The sequence below is a fragment of the Anthonomus grandis genome, chromosome 9, assembly GCF_022605725.1.
Source record: "Anthonomus grandis grandis chromosome 9, icAntGran1.3, whole genome shotgun sequence".
NCBI lineage: Eukaryota > Metazoa > Arthropoda > Insecta > Coleoptera > Curculionidae > Anthonomus > Anthonomus grandis.
In genome coordinates this window covers 4,958,371-4,979,600 of record NC_065554.1, presented here as the reverse complement: position 1 = coordinate 4,979,600, position 21,230 = coordinate 4,958,371, and the positions used below count along the sequence as shown (strand labels likewise).

At 31.6% G+C, this 21,230-nt stretch overlaps 1 protein-coding gene across 2 annotated transcripts in view; it reads left to right on the top strand.

Annotated features, from left to right (window-relative positions):
• The window catches only part of LOC126740126 (nephrin), a 357,279-nt gene that overhangs the window by 158,603 nt on the left and 177,446 nt on the right, over positions 1-21,230 (top strand). The window lies entirely within an intron of this gene.

Genomic DNA, 21,230 nt, shown 5'->3' with positions numbered 1-21,230 from the left:
AAGTCAAAAGTTAAAAAGAAAAAACCGAAAACGATTTAAACAAACATAAAACATTATACGTTAAACAATATTCACACATGTGAAACAATCTCTTCAGTTGAATAAAATAAATTAGCAGTTAAAATACACTTAGTCGTACTTTTTACTATTTGGTACACTTACAGTCTTCTTATACGGTAATTAATTATATAGAATAATATATAACATAGCGTTATTAAGTTTTTAGATCCGCGCAAGGAAATTCTGGATAATGAACTAGTTGTGTAATTAGAGCGATTTGCATGAATCTCTATATATTTATAAAAAATTAATGCTAAAATAAGTATAGCCTTTTTGTGCATACGAAAAACGCTTAATGCACTCGAAGAACTATCCCATAAGCTGAGTGATAGCGTAAAGCAATTTTGACTAAAAGAAGCGTAAAATAAGTCACCTTTAATGGTGCTACATTTAAGGTCTCTCTTAAAGTTCGTAATGCAAATATTGCTAAAAAATAGATTTTTAGAGAGACAATCTGTATGCAAGCTCAAGTTTAATCCAGAATCAATGTTTATTCCCAAGGCACAAACACTATCATTAATAGAATGTTCTGTACTAACATAATGTTTTTATTTTTGTCGGCATTTAATAGCAGATATTTTGCACAAAAACGAGTCTAGGGCCCACCTATTAGCTAATAAAATTGAAAATAGACTTAGATTTTCCCTTGCAACCCAAGCTAGTATATATGGAAGTAGTAAACAAGTAATAAGCCCCAAATTTGATGGTAAGTCACTGATATAAATAAGAAAAAGAAAAAAGAGCGGACTTAATTTTTGTATGAGAATTCCATGTTTAATGCAATCAAATGCCTTTGAAGTATCGTACACTAATAAAGACATTTAGGGTGGACCATCGAAAACATACCGTAAGGTATAACTGCTAGGGTCAATTTGTCAAATTTGTTTGTAAGGGAGACTGTTGCTCCGTTGCCCCACAAATTATATTTTTTTACATGGGAATAAGAGTTTATTAATACGTTATTAAAAAGTACTATTAATTCCCTTTACGTTGCTGCTTATTTTTTAAAAATCGGTCAACTCGTTTAGAAAATATAAAGGATTGAAATTTTAAAAAGAGTATATTTTAAAAACCGCATAAGTTAAATCATTTTAGAAAGAAACTTACCAAATTAATTAAGCAAATTCTAAAAGTGTTGCCCACCAACCTCCATACAGCAGTAGAAACATTATCTTCAAACCGCTTTCGAACATTCTGAAGAACTTGCCAGGTCAGATCGCGACAAACTTCAATAATTCGTCTTCGCAGTCAACTCGTTTAGAAAATAATGAACTCTAAAATACTAGAAAAGCGCTTTTGTCAAAAATTCAAATAGGTAAGTCAATTTAATTTAAAAATGAATCAGAGTATTAAATTAAAATGGAAGGATAAATTCCTTTGACCCATTTTTGTGCATTAGATATTTTTGCCTAATTATAGTGTTAATTAAAGTTTAACTATCAGATACGCTAGTTGCTAGATAGCCGTTCTGTGACTTGTGCGTTAAAATATCTCATTAAACTTTTTAATAATTATGGTGTATTCAATTTCAGAAGTGTAGAAATAATCGAACTTCATTTTAAAAATTACAAATGTGGCATTTATTTAAAGAACGCCATCCTGACAAACACGAGTGGCGAATAATAACAATTTCCTATTTAATATATGTTTTTCGGATGAGTGTACGTTTTTTTAACCTACGTAGTCAATCGGCACAACTGTCGTTACTGGTCTGAGAGCAACCCCAGGATTGTTGTGCACGGGGTGCACACATAAAATCCGCAAAAATTGAACGTTTATTTTTGGAAATTCCATTGTGGGTTCTTTCTTTCTTCCTGTAAATTTAACAGGCGATATGTACTTGCATTTACTGGAAAATACTATAAACCCAGCCCTAACAGCCGTAAAGAACAATCCTAGATTCGTTAAAGAGAAATCGTTTTTTCAACAAGACGATGCACCTTCCCATAACTCGCCATTATTTAAACAATACCTTTCCAGGTCGGTGGATAGGTCGAAAGGGTGCAATTGAGTGGCCTCCCTGGTCACCTGACTTAACTCCTTTAGACTTTTTTCTGTGGGGACACATAAAAAGTAAAGTGCATGGCACTTCACCTACCTCATAACAAGGCCTGCAAAGACCAATTATTAATGTTTGTCGCGAACTAACCGCGCAAGTTCTTCAGAATTTGAGGATAATTTGTATTACTGTCTGGAGGTTGGCGGGTAACATTTTAAGCACTTGCTTGATTAATTTAGTAAGTTTTTTTTTAATTGATTTAATGTATGCATTATTTAAAATATAGTATTTTTTAAATTTCAATCCTTCATATTTGCTAAACGAGTTGACCAATTTAACAAAAAATAAGTAACAACGTATAGGGAATTTATAGCACTTTTTAATAAGGTATCATTGGAGCACCATTCTGATTTGAAAAAATTAAGAGGATAATACCCTTACCTAGGCCGTTGAAGATTTTGCAATAATTTTTGAGGCAAAAGGAAGTTGTCCTCTTTACAATCAAAATTAACGTATTTTCGACTTAAATTTCGATTTAAAAAAAAATTCATCGGCAGTTATGTCTTGCGGTCCGTTTTCGATGGCCCACTTAATTTGATTTCCCTATTCCAAGATGTCAATGTTGTTAATCACAATGCCTATTACTGCCTGTGTAATAGATTTATTTAGCAAAAACCCCTACTGTCAACTAAAAAAATTATTTTTACAACATAAACCTATAGTTTTAACATCATAAGCTTAAAAAGTTTTAATTGGTTTGAAAATATACCAGTGATTATACAGCATTTATAGAGGTGTTCTAAAAATGGATCATAGAAATATGCAGTTTCTTTTACTAGCTTACAATTGATATTATAGAAGTCTAACCTAGATTAATTCTTTAGCCTTAAAACAGCATCGCAAACCATTTTCTCAGTAATAAAAGGAAAATTATAAAGCTTTGTAAAGTTCGTTCCTTTACCTTTCACGAGGAAAGCGTAATTAATATTAGCATAATTTCTCTTAGGGACGCTTTTTTTCCACCAGAGTAGAAAAATAGACGTTTAAACAATTTGAATTAATAGCACACAGAATGTCCTTGTTTTCTCGATTTACTTCATGACTAATCAGATGTCACAAATTGTTACTTAAGTTATATAAATTTGTCAATAACATGCTTTTTGGTGTAAACTGATTTTTTTTGTACTTTATTTTAAAGTTACTAAAGATTTTAGTAGTAAGTGAAATTGATATAATTTTTTTTGGATGGTAATGAGTTAGAAAAACAATTTAATTTGAGCCTTCTTATTTGAGATATTAATTTTCTTTAACGAAAAATATCTATCAAGTAAACTTGATTAATTACTGCAAAGTAAGTTGTGCAGATAATCTGCATTATAAGATTAGTAAAAACGGATGTAATGGTTTGTTGATTTTTTTACTAGGCAATAGCTTTTTACTGGTCTCGCCTTTAAAATTTCCCTTAATCTGATATATTAATTTGTAAACCGAAGTCCATTCTGTGATGATGAGTGAACTCATTGAAATGAATAACTCTTGACAAAAGTTTGGTATTTTCGTTTATTGGGAAAAGTCTTCCTGTCCTTCCCAATCCGCTACTGATACATTAAGCTTTGTAATCTGATACACATGGGTCAATAACTGTAAAAAAACTGTCATTTAACAAAAGGTTAGCAATAATGTTATTCAAATAAGTACTATAATAAAAACAGCCTTTGTTGGGTAGTTATTAGTCATTTTTAGGGAAAATGATTCCAATACAAAAACATACAACATCCACCAATCTGAAATAATTCTCCAAAAAATCTAGATTAAAATTTCCTGAAAACAATAAATTGTATTTTCGAGAGGGATAACAAATTAAAGTTACTAGCTGTTCCAAAATAGTAGCAAAGTCTCCTAATGGAAATCTATGGACTTACACTATAACCAGAGAAAAACAAACCACTGGTGGTTTGTTTTTCTCTGCTATAACTAAATTAATACTTCAAATTTTTATGTTACAAAATTCTGTGGTTTGATACATTCTGAAATTAGATGAACCGAAACCTAAAGAGTCATATTCTACATTATTTGAAAATATTAATAGGTCTCCGTGCTTGCCAGAAGGGTGACAAAAAGATGCACTTAAAAAGCATCTTCAAATGTTAATAAGTTTTATTGTATCTGTATCTAGCTAATGTTCAAATATGCAAATATATGCAATATTGAACTTATCTTAAAATAGATTAGGCTGGTTAATCTTGTTGAAAAGAAATTGATCATTTAAATGTAATAAAAAAAATTAAAAAAGAACAACTACATCAAGCGTGTCAACATTATAATCAGGTTTACAGTCATTATCTACCTATACATTATATATTTTAAATCTATGTACATAGATTCCAGTTGGCCATATGGCTTCATTGCTCTTTCGTAATTTCTTCATGTGCTGTAATTTTAAATGATCGACAAATTGCTATATCTTATATTTTAATGGAAAAATTAATTTTTACTTATTAACAGAACTTTAAAAAATAATAACTTAAGCTACCAAATTAGCAAAAAAAGTATAAAGCAAATACAGGTAATACAGGTAAAAAGATACTAAAAGAGCTAGATTGAATTTAACTGAACTTAATTGACTTCCAGTTATTTAATAACTAAACTTCTTACTCATTTGATACATCTAATAATTACCACTGACATACATTCCAACCTTTTTAAAAATAATATTATCATACCCATTCATAAATCTGGCTCTAGACAAAATTTGAAGAATTACCGTCCTAGTTCACTTAGTAGTAATATTAGCAAACTCGTAGAAAAGCCATAAAATTGCGACTTGACTCGTTCCTAGATCTAACAGAGCAAATCTCAGCCTCACAATGTGGGTTTAATCGAGGACGCCTTGGTTAGGGTTACGAATTTTATCTCTATGTGCCTAAAACTCAAAAAAAAAATGCTTCTTATTTTTGGACCTAACCAAAGCGTTTGACACTGTGGGGTAGCCTATCCTACTAAAACAATTAGAGAGGGGCTCGGTATATAAGACATGTAGCATGATAGTCTTATGTCATTATATATAAAAAACCGATTCCAGCAAGTAAGAATTGGACTTACTTAGTGACTCCTGTTCGATAGAGTACGATGTGCCTCAGGAAACTTCAGTACAGTAAATCTGTCATCTAAAAAGTGTCAATTTCGGCAGAAATAATCGAAATCTTGATGCTTTGTTAAAATTTAGTATTTGTTATGAAAGGCCCAAACATAATACATACCGAAAAACAATATAAATACTTTTTTAGATAACTCAAATTTTATTTGGAATCGATTTCTTGCGAAAACCGTGGGTTTTAGGGAAAACTTTTATTTAGGTTATAACTAAATGCATACATATATATCATTTGAGGATCTTTCCCATAAAATTAAATCCACAGAAGATAGAGGGTGCCAAAGTCACCTAATATTCCTTTTATCAAAATTGCCTCCTGAAGTAATTTTTTTCACTGTTTTCAGCATTTTTAACGCGTACCTACAAAAATGATGTATGCATTTTTTTTCAATATCTCGTTATCGAGATACAGCGCGTTTATTTTCCAAAAATCGCATTATATCAATATGAATGGCACGTAAGAATTTACTGACGCCCCGTTCTATTTCACTTAACGTTCCCAGAGATTGTAATATTTACTTAGAAATTGTATTATTTTCCCCTTCTTGGATGAGTTTTGCTTATCCCATAAATTTTTTAGATTCTATTTCTTACGAAAGCTATTTTATTCAAAGAAAAATTTCTACTGTGTTAGTCGATGTAAAAGAACTAATAGCTAATAATGATTGGTTTGATGTACAAGAAAAGAAAAAATGTTCAATGCATTATTAATCATTCATCTCTTAAAATCATCCTTCTGAACCTTTAAATTCGCTTAAAATAATATTCAGTTACAGATAAGTATGTAATGTAATACAATATTACCAAAAAGTGAAAATTACTAATCTGCACTTTATCAAATATAAAAATACGATAAATATATGTCAAATACAGTTCCAGAAAATCATTGTGCTTCTATAAAAATTGAAAATAAACTTCTAGTGTCTTTGGCATCTTTTATCTTCAGCAATTATTGATGTACAGCGACAAGCACAGGTTGTAATTGTAGGCAATTATATTCAAACCTTTTTTGTCTTAGACATTTTTCTTTGAAAAAAGTAGTTTTCGCAAGAAATAGGACCTAGAAATGTTTTGAATAAACCAAGAATCATCCAAGGAGGGCTATAACACAATTTTTGGTGAATTATATGCTTCAAGAACGTTGAGTAAAATAGAACAGCTCCAGTAAATTGTTACATGCCATTTATATTGATAAAATGCGATTTTTATAAAACTAGCTTATAGAATAATGAAAAAAGAAATGAATAAAAATTGGTATATATTTTTTTAAGTACTTAGTTTTGTTTTACTTTCCACATAAATGTAAACTAATTATATATTTTAATTTCAAGGAAGTTACAAATTATAACCTTATATAATTAATTTTTATGCGCGTCTTAGAAGTAAAGCGTGAATTTAATTAAAAGAGGACTCATCCAAGCAATTGCTTGAAAGTAAAGTATTTAAAATTTAACCGATTATTTTTGCGTACAAATTTACTCTACACTTTTATGAAAAAAAATTGTGAAGATTATTGCATATAAGTAACTTTTCACACTAACCAAAGTAAAACATTAAACAAAAGCCAGTCACGTTTCAAGGCATCTGCAATGTGGCGACGACGTCCACTTTATTAGCAATAACAACGCGTGGCGAATGCGACTCAAAACGCTACCAGTTTCCTCCAGAGTCATTTTCTATTTCCGCCGAGAAAACCCGCTGAATTTAAAGGCGATCAAAGCAATCGTGGGACACAACACCGACCTTGATGAGATTAGAGTCCCGGTCCTGCTGTTCAGTCGAGACGTTACGGTCGCCTCTCGTTTGATAATAAAAAAAGAAAACAAGAATATGGGAAAATCTTAGCAAAAATGACGACAAAATGGTAAAACATTACTGAAAATGTGTTTAAAGATAATGTAAAGTTTTTTTACAATTCTAAGCCATTTGACTAGGATGTTTCGTTTTCTCTTATACTTAATAAATGTAGCACCCAAAATTCTCTACTTTTACACAAAATGTCTAGTTATGGTTTGAAGGAACATGTCACTGGACTTACTTAATAACAAAACAAACAACTCAATAACATTTTCAGTAATATCTTTTTAGATTTACTTGTGGGGCCAGTGATTATTACAAATATATCCGATCATTTAGGTATTTCCCTAAAGTATAATCACAAATATAGTAATAAAGTGTAATTTACAAAAAGGAGATTCTTTATTGACAAAAGTATCTCATCCATTATATTAAATAAGAGGTGTAGATGAAATGTATGAAAGCTTCTGCTACACACTGTTTAAGTTTTTTGACACGTCATTCCCCGTCTGTATCACTAGAATTAGAAACAATCCCATAAACTGGATTAACACAGATATCAAGAGCTACTCACAATTTGTAAAACATCTTTATGTCAGGTACATACAGATAATGAGCCAAATAATAAATGAGTAGTACAAAAATCAAAGAAAGATTGTAATATAATTTATTTTAAATTTACTGATAGTTATTAAAAATAAAGAAATAAGTAAAAAAATTAAAAGGTACATATGCAAAAGGCAGCTTTCAGCTTTTGAGCAATTTGGTCGTGAGTTTAACATGAATTGTTTAAATAAGATGCTTACATTGCTTGAGTGTATTCAAGTTTATCAAAAAGCCATTACTGGAAAAATATGGCTGTGAATAAAGGGTGTAAAGAATTATAACACTCAGTTAAATAACTGAATTAAAAATTATCACCAATAAACTCTTTCAAAAGAAAAAATAAATAGTTTTACCACTCCGCTTCTACCTATCTATAAACAATAAATTAAATTTATATTATAAACTCGCAGAAATAGTTTAGGTTTATGTATCGAAACTTTAAAAATGATTAAATACAAAACGTACATATTGAATTTTGGCCAAAATTATATTACTATTTATAAAAAATAAGAAAATTTAATCTCTTTTAGAGAGGTTGTTCACAGGTTTTTTATTTTTGTTAAAAAGTTAAAGAATTTATTTTAAATGTAATGAAGGTAAATAAATGGAACAAATAAATGACAAGTGCCCTTACTGCAACTAGAGACTAGTGTAAAAGGTACTTACAGTACTGCTATGGGAATTTCAGCAACAGGGAATACTTTCCACAACAGGGCTTTACCTTTGATTAACTGGCTTTACCAAGAGACTAAACTGGCTTAAATAGAGCACGTGTGACACAGACGTAATGATATGGAACTGTGTGAAACCGTAGGGAATCATAGGGACCCTATAGTAGAAGTATAATTTTGACAGAAACCTCCCTTTTCTTACCTCAAGGTTTTAGGAGGGTCTAAGCATTACTTAGTGTCGGTTGATAAACACAACGTCTTAAAGAACGACGAAAGGAAACTACATGCTACCTTAAAATATGTCTGGCTTTTGGCTTCTTGGGAAGCTATTTTACTCATCAGAGTCAGGAGATAATCCCCACTCGCATTAATAATAACATTGCATCATTGTTAATGATTCAATGATGCCAAACATAACTAAGATAATACACTATCAAAGAATTTTGTCCTTAAGTAGAAAGCTAATATTAGGAAAAACAACGGCAACAAAGCTGAGTTACTATAAATTAAGAAAAAACATACTTTAACCCACTTAATGCAAAAAATAAGATAGCATGATTGTTCACTGTCTGAAAATATAACTTATTGTCAATAGTCAATTCCATCTAGAGCCCTCTTGTGACAAGATTAAGAACAAATTTCTAAAGTCAATAAATCAAGGAAGAAAACTGCTTTAGCTTCATTGTGCCGTATGTTGGCAGCCAGTAATACAGTAAGCCTAGAGAAGAAGTTGTAGATTTGTGTTTTTAGGCCATAATTTATTTTGTTATTTATTTTCTACTAGAACTTAAATAAGTAATGAGAATTTTTAAAGCTTATTAGTTTAGTAAGCAACCCATAAAAATAAAAAAGTTACAAGATCTAAATATCATGTAAATATCATGCCAATTACTGTAGGGGAGAGGTAGGAACACTGAGACGAACTGTTAATATTAATAACTTTTTTTTAACGCTATTTTAAGCTCATATTTTATCTCTACATTTAGCATATAAATAGGAACTGAAAAACGATATTGTTTTTTGACGAAAACTAAAGGTAACATCTCAAAAAAATTAAAACTGAAAAATGCCAGATGTCTCACTGTACCTGTCCATGTTGGAGCACTGAGACGCAACACTTTTTATTGTTTTAGGTTAAGACTGTCAAAGTTTTGGCGCTTGGTTAACCGTTGGTTAAAGAAGCCGGCAAAATCATTTTAATATCTTTTTTTAATACATGTGAGATATCTGGGACCATTGGAAATAAGAACCTGTTTCCACATTTAATGCTTTTCCTTAAAAACGATGTTTCAAAATCATTTTCTTTTATTTGAGATAGGACTTTGCCCAAATAGTATGTTTTTTGCTTAGAGCGAAATTCAACAAGCACATATTCCCCGATATTAGGATAGCGATCAAGATATTCGAAACTAATTGGGGCTCGGGATCTTCACAAATATAATCTTCTCCTTCGCTAGAATCCTATAATGCCATTTCATTTTCATCTTGTTTATCAGAATCACTATCTAATACGCGCTTTTTTTTGTTTTGGTGTTTTTTCTCTAGATTTAACAAGTTTCATTTTCTCCGGGGTTTCGGTAGCAATTATCTTCTTTTCTTTGCGTTTTTTGTTGCTCTCGCCTGATTTTCTTAGCGGAGCTTTAGGATAACGTTTGAAAATACTTGAGCTAACAAAAGTTTTCTTGGCGGTATCACTGTTACTTGGACCTACATTTTCTACAACTGGAGGTTTATCTTCAGAAGTAGCTTCATCTGCAATAAGCAGCCTATCCATCACAGAACTCGACAAAAAATCTTCTTCCGTAAAAATATGCCGATCGAATGGAAATATTCCGGTTTTCCGAAAAGCACTTGTAATGTTAATGAGCGTCATTGTTCGTGGATATGCTATGCCCACACACGCAGCTACGTTATAAATTGTAAATATCTCACCGGGATGGTTCATCATCCATGCAACTACTGCCGCATTATAGAAAGTTTGAAATGGTTTTAGTAAGCCTACGTCCAATGGCTGTAACTTATTTTTGTAGTGCGGTGGTTTAGTTAGGATTGTGTCACCATTATTTTTACACAAATCGATTGCTTCAATCGATAAATGACTTTGGTGATTATATTAGCAACAAAGAAAGGTTTTCCTTGGTGCTACCAGTGTGCTTAATAAAATGTTTAACAACCTGCACAAAGCACTCCGTATTCATCCAACCTGTTTTCGAAGCCAGACCTAAAGTTCCGTTGGGCGCCCCATTTATCATAAAGTCTTTAAACTGCACTCTCGGGAATACCATAGCAGGAGGAATAGCTGCTTCCGATGCTCTAACAATGCAACAGGTTGTAACAAGCGTTCCACGTTCAGCACTTGTGGTCTTATTAACCTGTCGTACACCCCTTTGTGCGAACACTTTTTGGGACTTTTGAACAGTAAAGGTTCCTGTCTCATCTAAATTATAGATACGACTACCACCTCCAAACACCGGGAAACGCTTTAAAACAGTTTTAAGTTTTGTGAAAAAAATTTCAATGTATCTATTTAGACTGGTTGCCCTTGAAAGACTACAACCTTCTGGGGTCCGAAGAGACAAGTCAGAATGACGCTTCTGAAATCCTTTTATCCAGGCAAGTGAAGCACTTTTCGACTATATTATTATAAACTGCAGCTTCATATGACAATCTTCGGGTATCGTCTCTTGACAGACCATAAAACATTTTGGAATGATTTATTGTTTGGAATGGTTGATTATATATTCGCTCAAGGCGTTCTCCTGTTCGACAGTAAACATTTATTTCACCTTGTAATTAGGATATAAACGAATGTTTTCGTCTTGGTGAATTTTGTTTACATATCTATGGACCGTTTGGAAAGATAGTCCTTTCATTCGTGCAGCTTGACGTATAGAAGTGCCTCCTTGAACTAATTCGATAGACTGCCTCATCTGGTCTTCAGAGAATCGGCCTATTTGTCGATTTGTTTTGTTTTTTCGTGGCATTTTCTATCTGTAAGAGAAGATATTTTGCAAAGGACCTATTTTATAAAATCCGTGAAGGAACAGTGAGACAATAAATTTAAATTTTGAGTAGGTATTTTTGTTTTTTTTTTCTTTTTATTTTATTGTTATTTTAATATCATCTATTCATTCTTACGGTTCTGAGACACTGTGTGTACATACTGTATTGGAATAAATTGTTGGTACAGTTAATAATTTTAGTTTACAAAATTATTTTTTTTCCTTTTAATATAAATAAAATACTGTGTATTTTTCTATATAGAAGGCTACTGTGTAGCCAAAATTAAGTGAAAGTTTATGAGTTTTGTATATACTCAAAATTTAAATTTATTAATTTTATCATAACTTTCATCAAGCAAATATCTAATATACTTAGTACGAACAGTGAAACAATAAAGGAACAGTGAGACGTGTCTCACTGTTCCATTATAATTATTTAATAAAAGACGACTAAAAAACTAATAACACTTTTGCAATAATCAATTATTTTAATGTAATTGTTTTATAAAATGGTTTCTCTTTTACATAAAATAATTTACATTGTTTAAAAAAGTTTCGTTTCCGCGAAAACACCGGCCACGTGGATACGGTAAAATTACTCCGACGCGCTTTCTTCGACTGATCAGCGATAACTGAAAATGTTCTTGTTGAATCTTAACCGTTGTCTTAACCGCCTTAACCGTCTTTTGTTTGCTTTGATTTAAAATGACAATAGGTGAGTTCTTTTAGTTTGACCAGAAAATACCGAACGTACGAAGCTCTACCGAATTTGTCTCAATGTTCCGACCGTCTCACTGTACCTACCTCTCCCCTACTTCTTCAAATGAAAATAAAATAGCTTATTCTAAAAATAAAACTGCTTGGAGCATTATAAATATGGAAACATATAAAAAGAATGAAAGTGCCAATTTTAAGTTAAAAATGAATAACAGTAAAAAAAGAAGGTCCATAGGCCATCTAAAACCTTTAGCAATTAGTTTGAACTTTTTAAACTTATATCGCTATTATTCTATTGCATAACTTAAAAGTCATGCAATATTAAATACCCTACAATATTTTTGACATCAATTGACCCTATGGAGGTATATAGAATTGTTGTGGACCTCTGCTAAACAGATTGTCAGCTAGATTGGATAAAATTTCTGTAATATATTCATAACATAAGGCTGTTTTCTTTCTAAACTATTAGCTTTTATTATTAGAGAATGCTGCAGTATGTTTTTTGAAAAATTCCAACTTGACTTAAAACTACAAAATTAACCTAAATTTATAAAAAGGTGATACCGCTAATTCAGCAAGCTACTGACCTATTTCTATATTGTATCTCTATTGTCTTTACTAACGAAAGTTTTTAAGAGATCTTTTTTTAACCATAATATAAACTGTCTTAATCATCATAACATACTAGTTAGTGAACCATTTGGCTTTAAACCAAATCTGTCCACTGAGCATGCAATATTTAACACGCTGTTTTGATAATAGGTACCCTAGATAATACAAAAATATAGTGGCCGGAATTTTATTTGATCCCTATAAGGCTATTTATACTGTGGACCACAGCATTTTATATGAGAATCTAAAAAGCTATGGTCTAAGGCGTATCTGCTTATCTCTTATAAAGTTATACTTGGGGCATAGATTCCAAACAGACAGAGAAAAGATAACATAGGATTGGTTCTTATAATTTTTTTGATGTAGTTCAGCTGAAACAGGATATTTCTGACGTCTCCATACTTGGGCCGATTTTGTTTCTACTGTAAGTAACGATAATACCTTATTATGGCTGTTGTGGATGGACCGTCTTCGGTGGTTGTTGGTGCTCTACTACTAAATGACATTCAGCAAGACGGTCCCAGGGGATCACCTTTGGCTTGGCTTAACGAATATTCAATGCCCACTGCAGATAGTTAAGTCCCTTGGCCTGCACTTAAACCCTTTGTTAACTTTAAAATACCGCATACAATTGTTACAGAGAAAGCTTAGAAACTTTTACGCATTATTACGTAGATTAAGACACGTGTTAACACTGAATTGCATTCATGTATTCTACTTCTGCCCATATTCAATCAATTATCGAGTACATTATAATTTCTTGGAGTTTCTCTGGAGAAGCTATTAAAATTTTTAAATGCTAAAAAAGAATCATTTAATGATTGTATGCTGGATTTGGAACTTTGTGAAGAACTCTTATAGGAGTAATTTTTGGTCACTTAGAATTCTGACAGTTCCTTCGCGTTACTATTTTTCTTTGGTATGCTTTATAGAAAAGCACAGTACCTTATTCCAATAAATTCTGACCAGTATTCTGATGGCATGGCCATAGTACCCAAAAGCAGGGACCGAGTCCATATTACTACATTATTCTAATTGAAAGAACTCGTCCATTATCTTAAACAGACCTACGTAACTAAAGAAAAAATAAAAACTCCAAGTCTCAATCTCAAAATATCTTTTTATGTGTCAATCAGGTTACATGTTTCGCTAATAAAACATCATCAGACCTACAATAAACAGAAAAACACACGTAATTACAATAAAACATATACACTAAAACAAAATCAAATTTTATAATTAGTTAAAATTACCTTATAGTTAGATGACCTGCTAAATACTGACATATAAAATTTAAATCGGAGAATACATACATATTTTATAATGAAAAACAATAACATGGCATAAAAATTCAACAAAAAAATATAAAAAAGGAAAAACGTGACTAGTGTAGTATTTGAACCCACGCTCTAAAGTTTATCTCGGTGAAACACCAGACCGTTAACCACTCGGCCAGCATTGCTTATGAATGTTAGAGTCAAAGGCATGTATGCGTATCGTGAGCAGAAATAGGAGGTTAGATAAGGTTATTAAAGATAAGTCCTGGCTCAAAGGTGAAAACATCATTAACGCATGATTTGAATTTGACTCTTTTTGGCTTTGGTGATTTCCATTTTCTCCAAGAGATCCAACTTTCTACCCTTAGAACACTCGTGAACAATAGAAACATTTTCAGGGACGGAAAAACTATGACCCGTTGATAATAAATGGTTAGCAAATGCTGACTTAGTTTCTGTGGTGTCGGTGTCCCTGAACTTATTAACGAGGCTTAGGTGTTTCTGTACCCTTATGGATACTCTCCTTCCTGATTGTCCCACAGAAACAGCAGGGCAATCCCTTCAATTAAGACAATATACACCCAATTTGGATAGAGGGTCGCTTTCATCCAACGTCTTTACTAGGTTCTTTCTTAGCGAGTTAGTCGTTTTGAAAGCTATAAAAAGGCTGAAAGGCTTAAAAAAATTGTTGAAAGTTGTTGAGAAACGCCGCCGAAATAACTAAGGCATCTAAAATTATTATTGTTGATGATGTTGCTCGGTGGGTAGATGATGTGATAGGACAGTTTATATTTATTATAAAATTTCTAATATAATTTGTTTAAGCTGTAAAGTGAAAAATTATTGTTTACAGCAATAATTTTTATAATATGTTCTTTTTAAAAAGGGGAATTGGAGTTAAATTGGAATATATTATCTGTTGCAGAAGGTTTGCGATATACTTCAAAAGAAATACTGTTGTTATTTCGGTATAAAAGAAGATCTAAAAAGGGTAATTTTCCGTTTGTCTCTTTCCAGCCTAAAAGAGATCTGATTATGAAGGAAGTTAATAAATGACAAGCAATCCGATAAATCATTATCGTCACCAACACACAACATGCATACATCATCCACGTACCTTTTATAAGCTCTCAAAAAGCGCGCAAAACGACTTTTCATGATTTTCTCCTCCAAGTGACTCATGAAGACCTCGCTCAAAAATGGTGAAAGACAAGAACCCATGGCGAGACCAGATTTTTGCCTAAAGAATTGATCATTAAATTTGAAGAAATTTTATTACAAAACTAATGATAAAAGCTGGATAAGATTATCTACCACCAGTTTTGGCAAAGTACTATTGTTGTTTAGCAGGATCTCAACCAATGTTAAACAATCTGACGAGGGTATGCTAGAAAACAAGTTCTTTACATCTAAGGAAAGCAAAATAGCGTTGTCTGGAACATCTATTTGCTTGAGATAATTGGCAAATTTAATTGAGTTTTTAGTGGATAATTCGTTCCGAAACCCAGTTACTTCTCTTAAAGTATTGTTAAGCTAAGAGGATAATTTGTAGCAAGGAGAGTTTACGAAGGAAACTACTGGTCTTATCGGATTCTCCTCCTTATGAATCTTAGGTAAGCCATAGAGCACAGGAATACGTGGGTTCATAGGGTATAGGTTAGATTTAGTGGTGTTAAAGTATTATAGAGTTATAAGGCATCGATCTAGAGAATTCTAAATTTTTGAGAAAAACTAATCGTTGGATCCCTAGTAATAGCCACGAAGTCTTCAGTGGATATAAATTCCGTCACTTTAGCCACATAGTTAAGTCTATTCATGACTACCAAACAAGAGCCTTTGTCTGCTCTGGAAATTAGAAGATCATGCGTTTAGATTTTGTTTTTAATAGAATTAAGATGCTGTTTATTGTAATTACTAGGGACAGAGCTATGGCTCTCAGAGTTAAGAAAATTAATTATTTTTGATCGTAAAATGTTTTTGTTAGGAATATTAACAGACTGAATAATGTTCTCAGCCTCCACTGCCAGGACCTCTCTAGTGTTTTGATTTATTTGTTGCGAAAAATTAAAATTAAAATTTAGGAAATTTTCTTCTTTTTTTATTTTTTCCCTACATTATTCTGCCTTCTATAAAAAATGGGCATATTTCAGAGTGGTGAGAACTTGCTACTATAAAATATTCAATTTATTCCAAATTTTAATACTTTTAATGTTTTTAAATTAGTATTTTGTAATTTTAATGTTTATTTATTTTATTTAAAAATGCTTATTACTATATTAGTTAAAACATAGTATATTTAGCATTTTCTTTTTAGGGCGTTCGTTTGTCATTGTATATGATTTGGTTAGTAATAAATTATTATTATTATTATTATTATTAATATTAAATCTACACAGTTTATGCACTACATAAAGGTTTTTGGTATCTCTGAAGATAATACGGTTATGCTAATAATAATATAATTTTAAGCTATGGGTGACAGATAAGTTAATATATTAAATAGATTTAATACATAAAATAGGTTAAATCTCACCAGTATTAAAACATAAAACCTAAAAGTTCAAAATCTTTAAAGATCTTAAAAATGTGTTTTAATATAAATATTTAACCTTTTTCTTATTATTTTTATAACACGTGGCTTACTTCTAAACAATAGCCTTCATTTTGGATTAAATTTAACCCCAATGCATACCCCATTGAGATCGTAGCTCGCAAAGTTAGGCCATAGTCTTGAAAGCAAAAACAAAACAGCCCTCGCCATTACTAAACTATTAACTACCGACCGTTCTCGTCGATTGAACTCCACTTCAGACAACCCGGTATTAAAATGGACGCCAGTATAAGTACCAACAGTTTATTTTTTAACAATTAATACACTTATGCGGGAAGGATTTTGATCTATGCACATTCAGTTAAGTCGAGAGGGTAACATAAGCTTAAGTTTTCTAAGGGTTTATTAAAATCCGCTCTTATTACGTGTTGAACGTTTTATAAACTACTAAAAATATAATACCAAATGAAAATTATGGAAAAAAATTTTCATGAGCAAGCTTGCAAGTTTTTAAAATAATCCTTAACCAGGCGTTATTAGGATATCTTGTTAAATGACAGGCTTAATTGTGCTAATGTTTCCTGCATCGTGACAGGTTGTAAGATTGACGTAAATTCGGATGAATACAATAGAACAATTTAATGCGTCGTATAGGCGCAAAATTGAAACAGGACATTTACATTAACTAGACAATTATATTTCTATGTGAATGCATATAGATTTTTAGTTACTAGAGGGTGTTTTATAGGAACTTTTCGTCATAATTTAACCCAAAAAAACCGGCATTTCATTTTCGTGCAATATTAATGAATCACCCGGGTGATTTATTAATATTGCACGAAAATGAAATGCCGGTTTTTTTGGGTTAAATTATGACGAAAAGTTCCTATAAACATATGTCCGAAAGTGCTTCGTTTCCGAGATACAGGGTGTTCAAATTTTCTTAAAAAATCGATTTTTTATTAATATCTAAGAAATGCCTTTGCTGTTTGCAATGTCATTCACACCATTTCTGAATATCTTAATGATGTATCTTTTTGACATATGACAGTTGATTTGTTATTCCAGGGACGTGCCCACGGGGTAAGCGGGTTAGGTTTTTTGTACAAAAAATAGCACCTAGTAGATTTTTTGAACCTCCTGTACATTTTTTGGATGACGCAACTAAAGATGGAATTGTTTCAACTCTTGGGTGTTTTTCGTATCTCCCTCCGTTTTCGATAAAAAAATTAGTTTAATGCTAACGTTTGAAAAAACTTGAATAAACATAATAAAATGCCTACTTATCGATTTACAGGGTGAAGAATAGTAAATACGGTAATTTGGAATTTTGACATGACATTAACTGTACTACCTGTTGAAAAATAGTTTTAATTAAACTTAGGTACATTAATTAAATTCTTAGAATAAACATTAGTAAATTGATAAAGGTAATGAAAAGCTATGGACTAAGAAACGTACGCTATAAGAGTTGTTCAAAATGAGTTCCTCCAACTGCAATGTATGCGTCTGTCCTGCGACGCATTGACTGGCGAACACGTTCAAAGATCCCTGGCGTGTTTCGAATAATATCGCAATTTGCAATAATACGATTTCTTAATTCTTCAACATTTTCGATGGGGGTGGTATAAACTAATTGCTTGAGGTGGCCCCAGAGGAAAAAGTCTATTGGATTTAGATCGGGAGATCGCGCAGGCCAGGGTTGTATACCTCCACGACCTATCCAACGATTGGGATATACTCTATCTAAATACTGTCGAGCAATTAAGCTGAAATGCGCCGGAGCGCCATCATGCATGAAAAACATTTGGTACCTTAAGTCAAGCGGGACGTTTTCTAATAGTGTTGGCAACTCCTCTTGAAGAAAACGCCGATACACTTCTCCACTTAACCTTTGTTGCAAAAAGAAAGGACCAATTAAGTGGTCTTCAATGATTCCAACCCAAACATTTAGTGAAAATTGGTGTTGATGGCGACTTTCACTTATTCCATGTGGATTTTCATCTGCCCAAATGTGATTATTATGGAAATTCATTATCGAATTCCTGGAGAAATTAGCTTCGTCCGTGAAAAGTATTTTTGATAAAAAAGGAGGATTTTCTACAATGTTTTGTTGTAACCATCGACAGAAAGCCACTCTATGAGGATAGTTGTCTGGCAAAAGTGCTTGTACCCGCTGGATGTGATACGGGTACAAAAGCTGATTTTTCAGTATTCTAAACACTGTTGGCTGACTAATGTTTAAAGTGGCAGCAATCTGTCTTGTACTCGTTAAAGGATTATCCTCGATTTCGTGGAGCACTGCTTCTTCAGCTTCTGCGGTTGCAACTGTGCGGGGTCGTCCATTGTCGACTGTAAGTTTTTTAAAACTTCCACTTTCTCTGAGACGTTGATGGAGGCGAGTAAACATTTGACTATGAGGAAGTACTCGGTTAGGGTATTTGTCCGCGTAAATACGCCTCGCTGCTTGTGAATTATCATTAGCAAAACTATACACAAAGTGCATATCGCACATTTTACTATAAGTGTACTCCATTTTAGACAAAAATGAGGAAATTGTCTACTTGACAGGAAAAAAACAACACCTTATCACTGAGCCACACCTAGTAATGTTAAATGAACTGGTATTTTATTTATTGCATTTTCAAAGCAACGAAAAGAATGCGACAAAAACTAAAACGATAATAGTATTTACTAAATTTTGTTTAATACGTATTTACAATTTCAACATTCCGCAGTATTTTTTAGATCAGCAGTTGTTAATGCTGTACTTGATATTCGACACTATGAATAGGTAAGTATTACATTTTAGGAAGAAAATTATTTCTTTGCTTTCGCGTGATTTAAAAGCATTTACTTGTATTTTTACAGAGGGATGCAAAAAAGCAATTCTTAATTTTTTTATCGAAAACGGAGGGAGATACGAAAAACACCCAAGAGTTGAAACAATTCCATCTTTAGTTGCGTCATCCAAAAAATGTACAGGAGGTTCAAAAAATCTACTAGGTGCTATTTTTTGTACGAAAAACCTAACCCGCTTACCCCGTGGGCACGTCCCTGGAATAACAAATCAACTGTCATATGTCAAAAAGATACATCATTAAGATATCCAGAAATGGTGTGAATGACATTGCAAACAGCAAAGGCATTTCTTAGATATTAATAAAAAATCGATTTTTTAAGAAAATTTGAACACCCTGTATCTCGGAAACGAAGCACTTTCGGACATATGTTTATAGGAACTTTTCGTCATAATTTAACCCAAAAAAACCGGCATTTCATTTTCGTGCAATATTAATGAATCACCCTGTATATTACGTAATTTTTAAACAAAATAAAAAAATATTAACTTCTATTGTTACACGAAATATGAACTTAAGCCCTTACTATTGATTTTCATTATTTACTTCAGCTTGTTTTAAGAATTCATTTTAACAAAAAATTTTTATTATACCTAGCGTTATATACCTAACCTACCTTAATTTTTATTTAAATATGTAAAAAAGGAAAACTGCATTTAATAATTTTAATCCCTTATTATTTTCAAGGGATAAGAAAATTAAATTCAAACTTATTTAAAAAAGTAATTATGGAAACATGCTTAGATTTCTATTTGTGAGTGACTTATGATAAATACATTACAATATTATTTACGGGTTGACTCCTGAAGAGGCAAAACTGTTTTATTTATGGGTTTACGTAAAAAAAATTTTTCATTTATACTCCTGTTTATGGTGAAATAACCAAAAGCCTCAGTGGTTTATAATTTATAAAAATATATAAACTATTTTTCTAAATCTATTTATGTGTTTATTTTTTATGTGTGTACATGATTACACTCTAAAATAAAACCCTTGCATAATTCATAATTAAAAGAATTTAATAGATATTAAATAATATTACAAATTTTTGTTAAACAAATTTTATGTAGATGATAAAAGACAGGTTATCAGCATTAAGACAAAAAATATTCCAAAGTAAATTTACCAACCTTCTCGCATTACTAAATCCTTTTATTGAATCTTTCATAAGCAGTTTTGATCCCTTGCATTCGGATACTTTGAACCGCTCTGTTTTGTGAAACTCTGTTTTTAAAGCTATCCATATTAGAGTGCAAATAAGTTGCATTCACTATCTGGTTAATGTAGCCCCTCAAGTAAAATCCATTATTGTGAGATCCAAACTCCTTGGCGACTAAGAAATCGGTCCATATCACTCAATTTAGTGATCTATTAAGATCTATCTATTCATAAATTGGATAGTATCAGAAAAAATGTATTTCAATTTCAAATAACTATGCTGATTCATTTTTTTATCAAAAACATAGTATCCAATTAATCCTATTTACCTAATTCGTATTTAAACATTTACTTCTTAGAAGTACTACTGCCTTTTGCAAGAATTCAGAAAATAGGGATTCTCGGATGCCCAGTAATGTAAATTTGGTAATTAACTAGATCATTAGCTGTAAAGGTCAGCTTATCGAAAAAAAATATATAATGGTAAAAGTTTAATTGATTAATAAATTAAGATTTATATGTCATAATTTAACAAGTTTAAAAAATGTGATTTATTAATGTTTCAAATTTAAGATGCTCTAGTCCTTAAAAATATTATCGAGAAATATTAAACAGAATTTAAAGCAATATCAGCCAAAGCATAATCTTCTTTAATAATAGGAGTACTTCTTATTATTATTTAAACATCATTCATTATTATAACTCAATTAATGTGGGTGATATGTTATTTACAAAAAATCACCATTCTAAAGGGTATATCTG